At 37.9% G+C, this 15,445-nt stretch overlaps 1 long non-coding RNA gene across 2 annotated transcripts in view; it reads left to right on the top strand.

The window, feature by feature from the left end:
* Nucleotides 1–15,445, top strand: part of LOC118676844 — a 62,687-nt gene that overhangs the window by 27,880 nt on the left and 19,362 nt on the right. For both annotated transcript variants that reach the window (XR_004974230.1, XR_004974229.1), the window contains exons 3-4: nucleotides 2,300–2,366; nucleotides 8,054–8,231. This is a non-coding gene — a long non-coding RNA (uncharacterized LOC118676844). The remainder of the gene's footprint in view (nucleotides 1–2,299; nucleotides 2,367–8,053; nucleotides 8,232–15,445) is intronic.

Raw genomic sequence — 15,445 nt, 5'->3', positions numbered from 1 at the left:
TATGGCTAATGACAAAATATCTGTTGTTTTTTAAAATATGAAGTGTCTTAATTTCTTCTTCATCTTTGAATGATAAGTTTGGTGTTTATAGAATTTGGGGTTGGCATTTCTTCTCTTTTAACACTTTTAATATGTCCTCTTACTATGTATTGAGTTCCATGGTTACTGTTGAGAAGTCAGCTGTTCATTTTAGTGAAGATCCCTTGAATGTCATGAGTTGCTTTTCTCTTGCTACTTGAATAGTCTTTGTCTTTGGTATTCAATATTTTGACTATGAGCTAGTTAAGTGTGGATCTCTTTGAGTTATATAATTAAAGTTCATTGAGCTTCTTAGTTGTTGGCTTGAGGATTACCATTCTCATTTTATCTGAACTTCCTCAGACATAATTTATATTGTTGGCTCTACTTGCCATGGTTCATGCTTTCCTATTCTTTGCATGTCTCATAGTTTTTTGTTTAAAAACATTTATTTATTATTTATAAAATTTTGTTTTTCAATTACAATTTACATTCAATATTATTGTATACTAGAGGCCCGGTGCATGAAATTTGTGCACAGGTAGGGTCCCTAGGCCTGGCTAGCAATCAGGGCCAATCAGGTTCTCCTCCTCCTCCTTCCCTTGCGAACTGTGCACAGCCACTGCGAAGTTCCCCCTGCCTCCCTGCCTCCCTGCCTCCTCCTTCCCTCGCTCCCTCAGCACCCCACTGCCGCCGCTGGTTGCCCACCATATTCTGTGCCGCCCCCTGGTGGTCAGTGCATGTCATAGCGAGCGAGCGAACTCCTGGTCTCCTGGTTGAACTCCCAAGGGGACACTTTACATATTAGCCTTTTATATACAGTGGGGCCTTGACTTATGAGTTTACTTCGTTCTGTGACGGAGCGTGTAACTCAAATTACTCATATGTCAAATCAAAAAGTGAACGAGTGAGACACGTGATGCTGGGCTGATGTTGTGGCATTCACTGTGACGTTCGCTGTACCAACTCGCGGTGGGGTATCTGAAGCTGGCTCATAACCCAAATTTTAGCTTGCAACTCAAAGCAAAAATTCGGCCGAGAGATGACTCGTATCTCGAAAAACTCGTTAGTCGGGACACTCATAAGTCAAGGCCCCACTGTATATAGATTAGTTATAGATATATAGTGGTCAGATCAGTGGTTCTCAACCTGTGGGTCATGAGCCCTTTGGGGGTCGAACGACCCTTTCACAGGGGTCGCCTAAGACCATCGGAAAACACATATATAATTACATATTTTTTGTGTGATTAATCACTATGCTTTAATTATGTTCAATTTGTAACAATGGAATTGGGGGCCACCACAACATGAGGGACTGTATTAAAGGGTCACAGCATTAGGAAGGTTGAGAACCACTGGGTTAGATAGTCATATATTTTTACAAAGTGTCTCCCCTAATATTTTTAGTATGCACCTGGTGCCATACATAGTTATTACAATATTATTGACTATATTCCCTATGCTGTACTTTATATCTCCATGACTATTTTGTAACTACCAAACAAAACACGGAATTTAAAATATTATATGAACTTTTGAAGTCAGACCCTCCTTTCTCCAGGAGGGTTGTTGCTATTGATTGTTGTTTCTGATTGTTGTGACTTTCTGGGATTAATTCTGTAAAATCTGTATTTATTGTATGTGGCCACTCAAGCAAATCTCTGTTCATTTGGCTTAGTGGTTAGTTAAATTGTCTTTTATCATTGTTATTGTTTTTTAAATAAACTCTCCTTGGATTGTTGCAAACCTTTAGTTAATTTTGAGTTCTGACAATGTTGGTTTTGGCAAGTGTTTCTAATGTTTGCATTGCTTTTATAAAGGAGTGGATTTTCTGAGTTTTACTTCACCATTTCAGAAATGCTTTCTTTTGCATCATTCCCTATTCACCTTTTTCAAAGCTAATGGAAAAGTGTACTCTCCTGAGAATGCCTAGCCCTACCTGCCTCACATACATTTTTTCAGCAATGTTGTTAGAGTCTTTAATGATTGCCTTCTTATGAAAGGACAATTTTATTTTTAATTCATTTTTGAATGACATTATTCAAGTGCAACTTTTGTATATCATTAGAAACAACATTAAACCTAAATGCTATTCCTACCATCTGTTCTACTCACTAATGTAAACATGCCTTCCTCAACTCTCTTGGGTCATCTTATAGAGATCATAATAAAATGTAAATGCAGCGACTATTTACTACTTCTCAGTAATTTTATTAAGTACTTTACTTGCATCATCTCATTTGATGTTCACAATAACTTTATGTGATTGGTACGTTTTTAGCTCCATTTTACAGAAGAGGAAACTCAAGTTGGAAAGGTCAAGCAACATGGCCAAGGTCGCCCAGCCAGTAAGTAGCAAAGCTGGTATTCAAACCCAAGAAGTGTCAGTGCAGAAATGTGTGCGGTGACTGCATTCTGCTGATCTCTACCTCACAGAGATATGAGGAGATAAGAAAGTCTGGAATGTGGAAGCAGACTCAGTTACTCTCAAAGGACTCTCCTGGTGAAGACATGGTTTGGCATGTACAAGCATCTTCTTCACCTTTGCAGATCTTCCCTTTAGTATTGCTATGAGAAATCTTTGGAGCTGCTTTGTTAATTAATCTGACTATCACAGAGGGAAATCATAGCCTCAAATGTAATAATTATTTTAATATAATCAATTTAATGTAATTAAATTATTTTTGAGATTTACATGTAAAGATAGAAGTAAGAAGGTTTTGTAGTCTTAGAGTATTTCTGTTGGGTAGAAAATTATAATGATCTTTAGATGAAGAGAATTAAAATGCCAGTATATACTTTTTACATAATAGATGATATGCTAAATGAATGAATGAGAAATGTTTTCTGGGAATTTAAAGGGAATATTTTTAAAAATTGCTTAAAAATTAAGGTAAGTATATTTTTACTTGATTTTCTGATGTAATGGTTATTAAAAGGTACTTTTCACTCTATGAGTTGTATAAAAATATTCATGTACATGTGATATCTTTTTACCCACTTAAATGAAATAAAGTTAATTTATATAGTTTGGAAAAGCCATAAATTGAAACCTATTTACCAAGCTCAAGAGAGTAAAAAAAAATACCTATGCAAATTGCATTTCTGATTATATAATATACATTCATTGCTATTATTTAAACATACAAACAAACATATTTTCTTCATTAGTGAGTGCATTGATGTCATGTAGCATTTAATATTTTAAAGAGTGGCATTCCAAATTGATTTTTTCTCCTATTAATTATCTTATTTTTCCTTTCACTTGAATGAAAAAATAGCATTTATTTTAAAGGGATTTCAAGATCACTTTCAGTTTACCATGGAGAAAGATATTAATAAAATATTCTTTAAGGAATTTATTGGGGTTTAGTTTAAAAAGCTCTTAAATAACTAATGGAAAAGGACCATGGAGTGAAATAAATGTTCTGAAATATTTCTTCAGATTGAAGTTGCTGGACATTCCAGCTGTGGTGGTTGGTTTGTTGTTGGCAACCATATTCTTCATCCTGGCCAACATGTGAAGCAGAGGAAAGCAAACCTTGTAGTCTGGCTGTGTGCTAGCACATCTGTTTTGGAAGTCTGGTGGGTGTGCATTCTTGCAGGCAACACACTCCAGCTCTTAAGCTTATGTTCAAGTTGCTTAGTTTGCTCTCTTAGCCATGTGTCCCCAGTCAATTGGCCTGGCAGTGACTAGAAAGGCCTGTGGAAACTGCTGTTGACCTTAGAGCATAGGATAGTTTACAACGTTCCACCATAAAAGGACAGTAATAGAAATCTGGCTACGCAGAAGCAACCTTGCACAGCTGCCTCCCATCAGAGTTGCAGTCAGCTCATCTTGCTGGAAGATTAGCTGCTATAGACAGGCAGGTTATTGGATCAACATTTTCTGGCTTGCCCCCACTGCCAGGTGCTTCAGGGTTTGCCTCATTTAGCCAGATTTAGCCAGAGATTTTTCCCTTGGTTGTTCCACCAGCCTTTGAACCCTGGGGACATGGATTTTGGAGCAATAAAGCTTACTCCCTCAGCATTATGTCAATTGCAGGTGTTTTTCTACTATGCATTTCATGCCATAATAATTGGTATTCCGAGACATGAGTCCATAAAGGGAGGAAGTTATAGTGTAATAGTTAGGAGTATTAGCTATGGAGTTAGGCCAATCTGGATTTGAATCCTGGTTTCCACAGTTATAAGCCGTGTGACTAGTTTTCTGATCTATAAAGTGGGGTAATATTAGCTTCCTCACAGGTTGTGAAAGGTTTAAGTTAGTTAATACATATAAAGGTTTTAATAGTGTCTGGCAAATAAAAATCCAATTTATTTTGGAAAGTTTTAGTATGTTCTAATGATTTAACTAATGACATTAACTGTTTGGGATACACATCACTGTTTATTTCAAACCATTGATTAATTACAATATGTCATCCCAGATTACATTAATTATATGTAAATCCAAGTTCCTGAAATCTTGCTTATGGTAGCCTTTATTTCATCAAGAACTGTCTTAGTCTGTTTGGGCTGCTATAACCAAATATCACAGACTGAGGAGCTTAGGAACAATAAAAATGTATCTCTTACTGTTCTGGAGGCTGGAAGTCTGATGTCTGGGTGACAGCCTAGTTGAATGAGGGTCCTCTTGTGAGCTGCATACTTCTCATTGTATTAGCACCTGGTGGAAGGGGCTAGAGAGCTCTGTGAGGTCTCTCATAAGAGCACTAATGCCATTTTTGAGGGCTCCACCCACATGACCTCCCAAAGGCCCCATCTCTTAACACCATCACATTGGGCATTAAGATTCCAACATATGCATTTGGTGAGGGCACAAACATTCAGATCATAGCAATAACCATTTAGTACATTTGTAATATATTTCCAATTAGGTGTTAGGAGACATACAAAAGAAGCAGAAGACTGTTGGTATTCTAGAAGATATTATAATCTCATTTTAGTTTTGCAATAAAAGCTAGTTAGCTTACTTCTAGCATTCTTTTTGTCTTGGAATTATAACAGTACGATGACATTACACTGGGCTTCCTGTTTTACATGGGGGTTTTAATCATATAGTATAGAGCTTCCACTGAAGGTTTACCAGTAATGTTACATACCTACCTACCTACATACATACCTAACAATATGGGCCATCACTATGGCTTATTCTGTAGTGAAGAGCACTAAAGTTACTTGTGGGATATTCAAAATGTTTTCTGTTTCTAATAAGATATTCTGGCTAGTTATAATTTCTTAATTTCCCTTCATATTGTATTTCTAAAGTCACTGCAGTGTTTACTTTGCTGGGTAGGTTGAATAATGAAATATAACCAGACACTAATTTCTTAAAAAATTGGCTAGCACCTGATATTAGAAACAGACAATATCTTCAGATATGTCTTTTGTTTGGAGAAATTACTAAATTTTTACAATTTCTGACTTTCAGTTTTTTCTTTCTGTTATGGCTACAGTTGGAAGGTGCTATGGTCTAAATGTTGATGCCTCCCATTCATATTTTGAAATTCTAATGCGCACTGTGATGGCATTAGGGGCCTCTGGGGGAGTGATTACTAGTAGGTTGTGAGGGTCAAGCCCTCATGAATTGGAATAGTGTTCTCATAAAAGAGATCCCACAGAGCCCCCTGCCCATTCACCCTTTGGGGACACAGAGAGAAGTCTGCAACCTGGGAGAAGGCTTTCACCAGAACCTGACCATGCTGGCATTCTGATCTTGGACTTCCAGCCTCCAGAACTGAGAAATAAATTTCTGTTGTTTATAAGCCAGCCGGCCTGTGGTATTTTATTATAGCAGGTTGAATAGACTGAGAAATAGCCGAGGTTTTCAGTAGTGAGTGAATCAGGGTGAGATTTCCAGAACAATGATGACCAGCTTTTCTAAACTAATGGGCTATTTGAAGCAATAATAAAGAAACTTCAGATTTTTAGAGAGTTTGCTAATTGACACTGAGATTTCCTAAACTGGCTTGAGTTTGGCCATGTAGAGATTTCCATGTCCACGTATTCCTCCATGTTTTGTGTTACGTAGATTGTGTTGGAAAGGGCAAGCTCTGCATATGATTCTAAACTCAAACTATAAGTTGAACAAATTATTGAATTGTCTATACTAGTAAATATGTACACAGCAATATCTGCAACACAAGCCAAGAATCCTTTTCTTGAAATGCCTGGGAAATAACAATAGTAATTATCTGTATTTATATGGTGTTTCCAAATATTCTCCACCTACCTTACTTATTGTTAAATTAGATTCATTTGATAATGAAAAAAACACAGATGAGAAATTGAAATACAGAGAAATTAAGTGACTTGTGTTAGGTCACACAACACATCAATAGAGGACTCAAACTTAATTATTTTGGCTGCAGGTTCAGCTCTCCTTTCATTATGTAACCGAGCCCAATAAAATTTAATTGCCTTGTCACTTTATGTGAGTAACACTCCATTTACAATATTACTGATAAACACATGCATTTGTAGTAGAGTTTTAAAACTTGAACTATTTCTCAAGTAGTTCAATTTTTTTTTTAAAAAAAATTCACAATGGAGTCAGCTTGCCTGCCATGTGGAATGTAATGGTGACAAATCCCATTTCATATTGCTAGGTTTTTTTTATAGTTCACTTGAACTTCTTTGGCTATAGATCTTTGAGAAATAGGAATTTGAACAGTACACTGGCAAAACACAAAACATCTGTTAGATTTTCTTGTCTCTAAATAAGTGATGCTTAGCAAGAATTTTAACATAAGAAATAGCATGCCAATAACAAGTTATGGAAGTTAGAGAAGTATAATTATATGAGTTAGCTTCTGAGGGATGGTTGTTTTTGTATATTTAAACTTTTAGATGACTCTTGCATAAAGTATAACCCAATTTGATCTAACTTGACTATGGCTTTTAATACCATGTACAAAAACCAAGTTTAGGCTAGAAATGAATGATTGTAACTTACAATGGTATAATAGGGAAACACACAGAGCCAACATACTGAAGTGTTTTCTATTATTTATATCAAACAGTTATAGAAATTATATAGATGTAGGATATAATGACTAAATTGTATACCTTCTATAATAGTCTTATTTTGTAACCTTTATCCTCCACTATGAATAGATCATTTTCCAGAGGTGGGATGGGAATAGAAAAGAGAACCAAAAAGTTATGACAGCTGTGAATTAGACAAGTACTGGGTATAGCTGATATTCTCCTTGTTTTGAGGAAACATCCATTATTTTTTCTTTGTACTGATAGAGAACGTTTTTGCATTCCTTACTTTCTCTAAGTCATCTTTCATCATCCCTAATAAGGTGGCTTGTATTTTAATGTCAGATATTCCCCCTCCCTCCAATTCCTTTTTATGAATAGCTGCATGGTAAACTGTTAGGTGCTCAGAGACCATTGGGATATGGTAAAAAGGTATCATTTCCTATAAAATAGACAAGGAACACTTAATCATAATGCTTGAATACTGTTTGACATATGTAGTTGTGAAAGAACATTTGCAAACATGCAAGAGGTAAACAAAAATATCTTCCCATCCTTTGCATCCCTTTTGGAAATATATGACTTTGCATATTCTTGTACTTAGGAATTTTAAATAGTTATAGTAAAATTAACTCTTGAGATAAGTAAAGAGTGGATGTTTAAATTATCAGGCCTCTCTTACAGAAAGTTGGAAGGAGAGCTGTTGACCAATTTGAGCGCATGTTTTCTTTCTTTTTTTCAATCATGAATTTACACTGTCTATAAATAAATGTATCATGCAAATTCAGAAGGCTTATGTGTATGTTTTTAGCTAAATATTTATAACATGGAGTGAATGGTAGAGTTAACAAATATCTAGCAAATTTGGGCTTTGCAGACACCCAAAGTCAGTGTTGGCCAAGTTAAAAAACAAAAACAGCCATTTAAATAAGCCAAGAGCACACACTTGATTTAGCCTTAACTAACTTAAAATTATAGAATTTTACCTTGTTTTCTTAGTCCTTTTGGCAGAATCCAAATAAGCCTTTTCTTATTTTCATTACAGACAGTGCTTAAAGAAAATAACAAATGCAAGACTTTTAGAAAAGTATTTTACATGTTGAGAAATGGAAGTTTAAATACAAAATAAAAAACATTTCGGGCTCATTGTAATTCTCCAAAAGTGTCATGGATATGTTTTCACCAGTCAGGATGATCATCCCCGAAGCCTGGATTTCAGTGAGGTGGGTATCTCAGAAATCAAACCATTGACAGAAACTGTAGTCTCTTTTCCTCATGTGTCAGGCTTCAAAATGTAGGAACATTGCATGGAAAATGCTTTCATTGCCCATTGTGTCACATCGGTTACAGGTCAAAGCACTATTCGTGCTATTTGCCTAGAACCTGTTGAGGATCTATAAAAAAGTGGAAAGTAACCTGAAGAGAGTGGCTATCATCAGCATTAACAAAGATAGACAATTTATCATTTCCTCTCAGAATTATTTAATGTAATTTCTCAGGAAATGGAGGGTTAAGTGACAGAGGAAAGAAGGTGTTTGGAGTAGATGAGATGTAGACAATAGCAAGATTATAGTGAAAGAAAGGCCTGGCTAACCCTTGCGAGCGAGGAGCAGCGCTATCACTGCTCCAAGGATAATTATCATTCTGGGCTTTCTGGGCTTTGACTTTCTCACCTGTAAAATTAGAGATTGGGATTGGGATCTCTATGTTCCTATCCAGTTTTAAAATCCCAGGGTTCTAGAAGAGAATAAAGAGGAGAAAAGTACATGGATATTATGGTTTTATGCAACTCCTTTTTTTTTTTCCTGAAATAATCTTTTGAAAGTAGCAGTCTTAAGGTTTTCAGGGTCTTATCTACAAATGTGTATGTAAGGAGGTGGGAACATCTATTGAGCATTTGGAAATGGGAAATGTCTCTTTCTCCAGAAAGTTTTCCCTAAAGCCCTACCCTCCTGCACACCTTTAAAAATAGATATTCATTCCCACCTCTATTTTCCATCTGCATCTTCTGCTTATTTCTATTGTTATATTTATTATATAACAATTATATGTATGTCCTTAAATGCCTGTTATCTCTAGTAGACTGTTAGTTCTTTAAGTATAGAACTGTATTTTAGTGTCTTATTTATTAAAGGCACATAATAGATTTGTTAGAATAAATATTTGTTGGTTTACATATGCCACCTCACTGAAAAAAAGCCATAATAATGCTGTCTCTAAGAAGATGAACTCAGAGTGGAAGCATAACCTCCTCATGCCACACCACTAATAAATGATAAAGTAAATATTCTACTTGTGAATTTTTCTGATTCCAAACTTGGTTTCTTTCTATCTGATCAAGTTGCCTTCCACAAAAAATAGTCAAAAGGCCAGTCAGATTTATATAAAGTCAGAATTTGGTTCATAGCTCAGTAATCACAGGGGGAAGTTTGGCTAAATCGAACATCGTTGAACAAGGTAGATATTTTATTTCCTTTGGCATGGCTGATGTACTTGTGTTCCCTAGGGAAACAAAATAGGTTTGGATGCTGTCTTTGAGTTTTTAAAACTTTTGAGTCCTGTTGATCTTTTGCATTTAAAAATATCACTTCAGCCATAATTGGGACTGTCAGAGACAATGGGGAAATGCAGAATTCACTTGCTTCTCTTCTCAGTCTGGGCTCCAGGATGGGTTCCACAATCCTCCATTCTCCTTACTTTTCTACCTGTCTTGTTGTGTTCATAGGTATCAGTGCTCCCAGAAAAGGTAGCAACGTCCCTCTCCCTGACTCCCCCTCAAATCCTTGTTTTGATGGTAGTTGGACCTCATTGCTGCTTTGGACATTACTTTCATTCCTATTAGATTGACTTCCTGTTGCACAACACCTCTTCCAAATCTTTTGCACATATTTTGAGTCCTTATTCCTCATCCTCCTCCATTCTCTTCATCTCCAACTTTGTAGATAGAATTCTGATTATTATAGTGAGAATTTGAGCTTTGCCATGTTCTATCTTAATATTTTTTTCACTTTCCCATTTTTCTGTGCTTCACTGACTTGCTCTATTCTTCTTGCCTCCTCAATGGTAGTGTTTCCCAGAGTTGTGTCTTCCACCGTCTTCTTGTAATTTGCTCTTTTACAACCCTGTGTTTTCCATGGCTTTCTTATCTCTATGGGTATGACTTTCAAGTCTGATCTAACTCTGACTTCTCAATTCGAATCCATCTTTACCTTTAAAATTGCTATTTGGAAATCTCCACTTAGCCGTCTTTTACTCACTCCAAACTCAGCATGTTATTATCCTGATCTTAAGTCATCTTTTCCCCACTTACATGTTTCTGATAATAAATGAGAGTTCTTCCTAGATGGTTGCTAGACTTATCTCCTAGAGTGTAATTCTGTTCATGTCATTCCCATTGCTGATTCTTTTATTTTTATTATTGTTTAAAGTATTACAAATAGTAGTACATATGTCTCCTTTTTCCCCATTGATAACCCCGGCCTCCCTTAACCCCGGCATATGCTCTCACCCCGCCCCCTAGTGTCTGTGTCCATTGGTTATGCATGCATACAAGTCCTTTGGTTGATCTCGTTCCCGCCCGCCCTGCACCCCACACACACACCCTTCCCTGCCTTCCTGCTGTAGTTTGAGTCTGTTTGATGCTTCTTTGTCTCTGTACCTATTTTTGTTCATCAGTTTATGATGTTCTTTATATTCACAAATGAGTGAGATCATGTGATATTTATCTTCCTCTGACAGGCTTATTCCACTTAGCATAATGCTCTCTGGTTCCATCCATGCTGTTGCAAATGGTAAGAATTCCTTCTTTTTCACAGCAGCATAGTATTCCATTGTGTAGCTATGCCACAGTTTTCTACTCCACTTATCTGCTGATGGGCATTTAGGCTGTTTCCAAATCTTAACTATTGTAAATTATGCTGCTATGAACATAGGGATGCATATGTCCTTTCTGATTGGTGTTTCTGTTTTCTTGGCATATATTTCTAGAAGTGGGATTACTGGGTCAAATGGTAGTTCCATTTTTAATTTTTTTGAGGAAATGCCATACTGTTTTCCACAGTGGCTGCACCAGTCTCCATTGCTGATTCTTTATTTACACTTTCTAAAGCCTCAGTTTCCTCATGTCAGTATGTAGTAAATGTTTGGATTGTGGTGATCAAAATATAAATTCATACATAATAGGCCATATTTGGTGCCTAGCTTAACAGGCATTCACTGTTAGACTCTCCTTTATTTAAACACCTCTGCTAGCTCTGTATTGCTTACAAAATAGAGCCAGTGCTTCTCAGCCTGACATGCAAACTGTTATAAAATTGTCCCCTTAAAATCCTTCAGTTTTTCTTATGTTTGCTCATTTTTCCCTCTTTATCTGAAAGTTGGCCCTTTATTATCTGAAACTTTCCTCCACAATTTATAAATTCTGCCTCAAATTATAGGCATAGGTAAAGATGACATCATTCTGTTAGAGTTTTACAAATTCATTTTGAGGGCTAGCCTTATTCTTAACTATTTTTATAATCTTCACAGTGCTAGCAGAGGGACTTCTCCATAGTATATTTATTGAAGACATATATAATACTTTAAACAATAAAAAAAGAAAAAAATAATATTATTGAATGACTTCTAATAGATAATCAGTGTGCTTTGTTCATATTTTCAGATTCTCCAATGCTTCCGTGGGAAGAAGTGATTGTGAAATATGATTGAGTTATGGGTTATGATGATGCAAATATGCTAAAACTACATTTAATTAGATCATGTAATAGTCTGTTAGAAAAGGCTCCTATGGTTTGTTCACTTTATGTGGCCTTGGGAGAATGGGACCAGGCCTAGACTAAACATTCTCATAATCTTTCATTGACCTTCCTGGAGAGAGACTGCGCAGTCTTTGCCATCTCTAATTATTGTAATTTTGTACTTAGAATGCATGTGTTACATGGAACTCTCCCTTGCCCACCCCACGTCCCCATGCTCTGCTGGCAAGCACTGGAGGTAGTTGGTGAGTTTCCATTTTGCAAAGGCTGCAGTTAAGTTCCAAGCCATTTTGAAGGGGATTCATGGGTCTACCCAATTAAAGTGAAGGGGGATTAAAGCAATTAAAATATTTTATTCATGAAAACATTAAAAAAATAATAAAACCCATAATATAACACCATCATTATTGAGGACAAGAAGAGGGAGCTGTAGGGGTAGGCATGTGAAGCATGTGAAGAAATGAAGGACTCTCTACCCTGATTATAATTTCTCAACTCTCAACTACCATACTTGCGTAGATATAGCCTTATGATTCCTAAAGCCTTTTAAAAATTGGTTAAGTAGAAATGCTGGTATAATGGAAAGAATGTTGGCTTTGGTACCAGAGGAACTAGGTGGAAATTCTGACTCGTTGTTACTGTGTGACCTTGGACTAGTAACTTAGCATCTCTGGTGCCTTAGTTTTTGGAAGTACTTGTGATTAGAATTCCAGCATATGACTTTTTGAGGGGACATAATTTGGCCCATAACAAGTACCTTACCAAAAGCAGTTTCCTCATTTTCTATTCATTTTCTAGTGCTTTTTTGAAATTATTTTATCTGTTCACTTTTTTTTTTTTTTGGCTTTTTCATTTGAATATAAACTTTGTGAAGGCAGGGACTACATATTATCACTTTTGTAACCTCAGCCTCCAGGAAAGTGCCTTGCACATGGTAAGTATCTAGTTTCTTCATTTACTAATCCTGCAGCTTTGGGGAAATTATTTAACCCCTCTTACCTCAGTTTACTTAGTAAGGTAGAGATCTTGTGATCATCAACATCCTATTAGATTATAATTTTTCAGTACTTAGAATAACTGACACATAGAAAATTTTCAATAAATGTTAGCCATTATTCTTTTTTTTTACATTTTTTAAAAATATATTTTATTGATTTTAGAGAGGAAGGGAGGAGAGACAGATAGAAACATCAATGATGAGAGAGAATCATTGATTGGCTGCCTCCTACATGCCCCCTACTGGGGATTGAGCCCTCAACCCAGGCGTGTGCCCTTGGCCATAATTGAACCTGGGACCCTTCAGTCTGCAGGATGATGCTCTATCCACTGAGAAAAACCAGCTAGAGCTATTAGCCATTGTTCTTATTTTTCCACATATTTGTTGAAAAGTGAATGAATTAAGTTCCTTTCAAAACATTTTAAAACTTACATATTTTTAAAATTATTATTATTTTTTTTAATCTTCACCTGAGGATATTTTTTCTATTGATTTTTTTTTTCAGAGAATGTGGGAGTGAGGGGGAGAGAGAGAGAGAGAGAGAGAGAGAGAGAGAGAGAGAGAGAGAGAGAAACATTGGCGAAACATTGACATGAGAGAGACACATCCATTGGTTGCCTCCCACATGTGCCATCTCTGGAGCCAGGGATTGAACTTGAAATCCTTCCATCGGTGGGCTGATGCTCTAACCCAGACCAATATGTTTGAATTGGTTTTCATGCAGCAATTTCCTCATGAAGTAAATTTTTTTTTCATTATATCATATCCTTCACTGAACACAGGAACAACCATAAAACCCCTTTGGTGCTGGAAGGTTTGTAATTATATCTCCATCTTCAGTGAATTCTCTCCAGTTGCTTTGACTGCATGCATTGGGTCTCTTGGTGGGTTTGTCTTTGTGTACGTGCATTGAATGATAGGTTTTGTGTGTCTGTATCTTTTGATTAAGAGTTAACTGGAGATAGTAAAACAAGCATGTCCATAAGATAAAATGACTCTGGATTCTAGGAGAACTACAGACCAAAAATATAGCTACAGCAGAAGGAGGCATGAGTTCATGAAAGCTGAGTACAGAGATATCCTGACAAGGAGCCAAAGGAACTGGTTCAGGAGCTTGGACTAGCTGAGGGCAAGAGCCCAGAGAGACCCAAATAAGAGCTTTCTTTCCATTGTCATTTTGCCCGTGTTAGGGGAAAACAGCTGAAAGCTCAGAGAACTTATGGGCTTCTTAATAGGACTTGGATCAGGTATGTCTCTATACATACTTGCTGGGATGTATGTGTCCAGACTAAGAGACCTTAAAATGATCTAATTAGTTTGGAGATCCTTCCTACTTAAATAGAGTTTCATGTCAACCTTCATTCTTCTAGGAAAGTAAATGAACTTATCCACAGAAGATTTTCCTGAAAGTATGCTAGAATGTTTTATTTATACAAGCATTCAAGAAATAATGAATCCTATCTAATAAAAGACAAAAAGGGTAATTGACCATACCTTCGCTACGCTTTCCATTGGCTAATCAGGGTGATATGCAAATTAACCACCAACCAAGATGGCAGCCAGCAGCCATGCAGCTGAAGCGAGCAGGAGGCTTGCTTGCTCCAGTGATGGAGGAAGCCAAGGTTCCCGCCTGCCGCGACCTGGCTCTAAGCTCCGAAAGCAACAAAGTTTCAATTATAGAAGCTAAACAAACCCCAGATACCTGCTTTCAGCAGGCCGTGGCCTCAGAGCTGGAGCCGGCTCTCAGCTCCAGTGACAGCAACGAAGTTTCAATTATAGAAGGTAAATAAAACCCAGAATAAAAAAAGAAAAAAAGAAAAAAAGGAGAGGCTGGGAGCTTCAGTCGCCCGCCAGCCTGAAAATGACCCTCAGCCCCTCACCCAGGCTGTCCAGGCACCCCAGTGGGGACCCCCACCCTAAAGGGGGTGTGGCCAACCTGAAAACAGCCATCAGCCGCTCATCCAGGCTGGCCTGGCACCCCAGTGGGGACCCCAACCCTGAAGGGGGTGTGACCAGCTGCAAACAGCCATCAGCCCCTCACCCAGGCTAGCCAGGCACCCCAGCGGGACCCCCACCCTGATCAGGGACACCCTTCAGGGCAAACCAGCCAGCCCCCACCCATGCACCAAGCCTCTATCCTATATAATAAAAGGGTAATATGCAAACTGACCCTAACCCCAGAAAGACTGGGAATGACTGGTCACTATGACACACACTGACCACCAGGGGCAGATGCTCAATGCAAGAGCTGCCCCCTGGTGGTCAGTGCGCTCCCACAGAGGGAGCTCTGCTCAGCCACAAGCCAGGCTGATGGCTGCCAGTACAGCGATGGTGGTGGGAGCCTCTCCTGCCTCCACAGAAGTGCTAAGGATGTCTGACTGCAGCTTAGATCTGCTCCCCGCTGGCAAGTGGACATCCCCCGAGGGCTGCCGGGCTGCCAGAGGGATGTTTGATTGCCATCTTAGGCCCAATCCCTCGGGGAGCAGGCCTAAGCCAGCAGGTGGTCATCCCCTGAGGGGTCCCAGACTGTGAGAGGGCATAGGCCGGGCTGAGGGACCACCCCCTGCGAGTGCACAAATTTTTGTGCACCGCGCCTCTAGTTAATAATAATAGCTAATGTAAAGAGCATTTACAATGTGCCAGGCACCATGGTAAGCACTTTAGCTGTATTATCACTGAACACACA

This window comes from Myotis myotis, unplaced genomic scaffold (genome assembly GCF_014108235.1).
Source record: "Myotis myotis isolate mMyoMyo1 unplaced genomic scaffold, mMyoMyo1.p scaffold_m19_p_2, whole genome shotgun sequence".
Taxonomy (NCBI): domain Eukaryota; kingdom Metazoa; phylum Chordata; class Mammalia; order Chiroptera; family Vespertilionidae; genus Myotis; species Myotis myotis.
The sequence above is the reverse complement of the archived record's forward strand: the minus strand, read 5'-3'. Positions and strand labels throughout refer to the sequence as shown.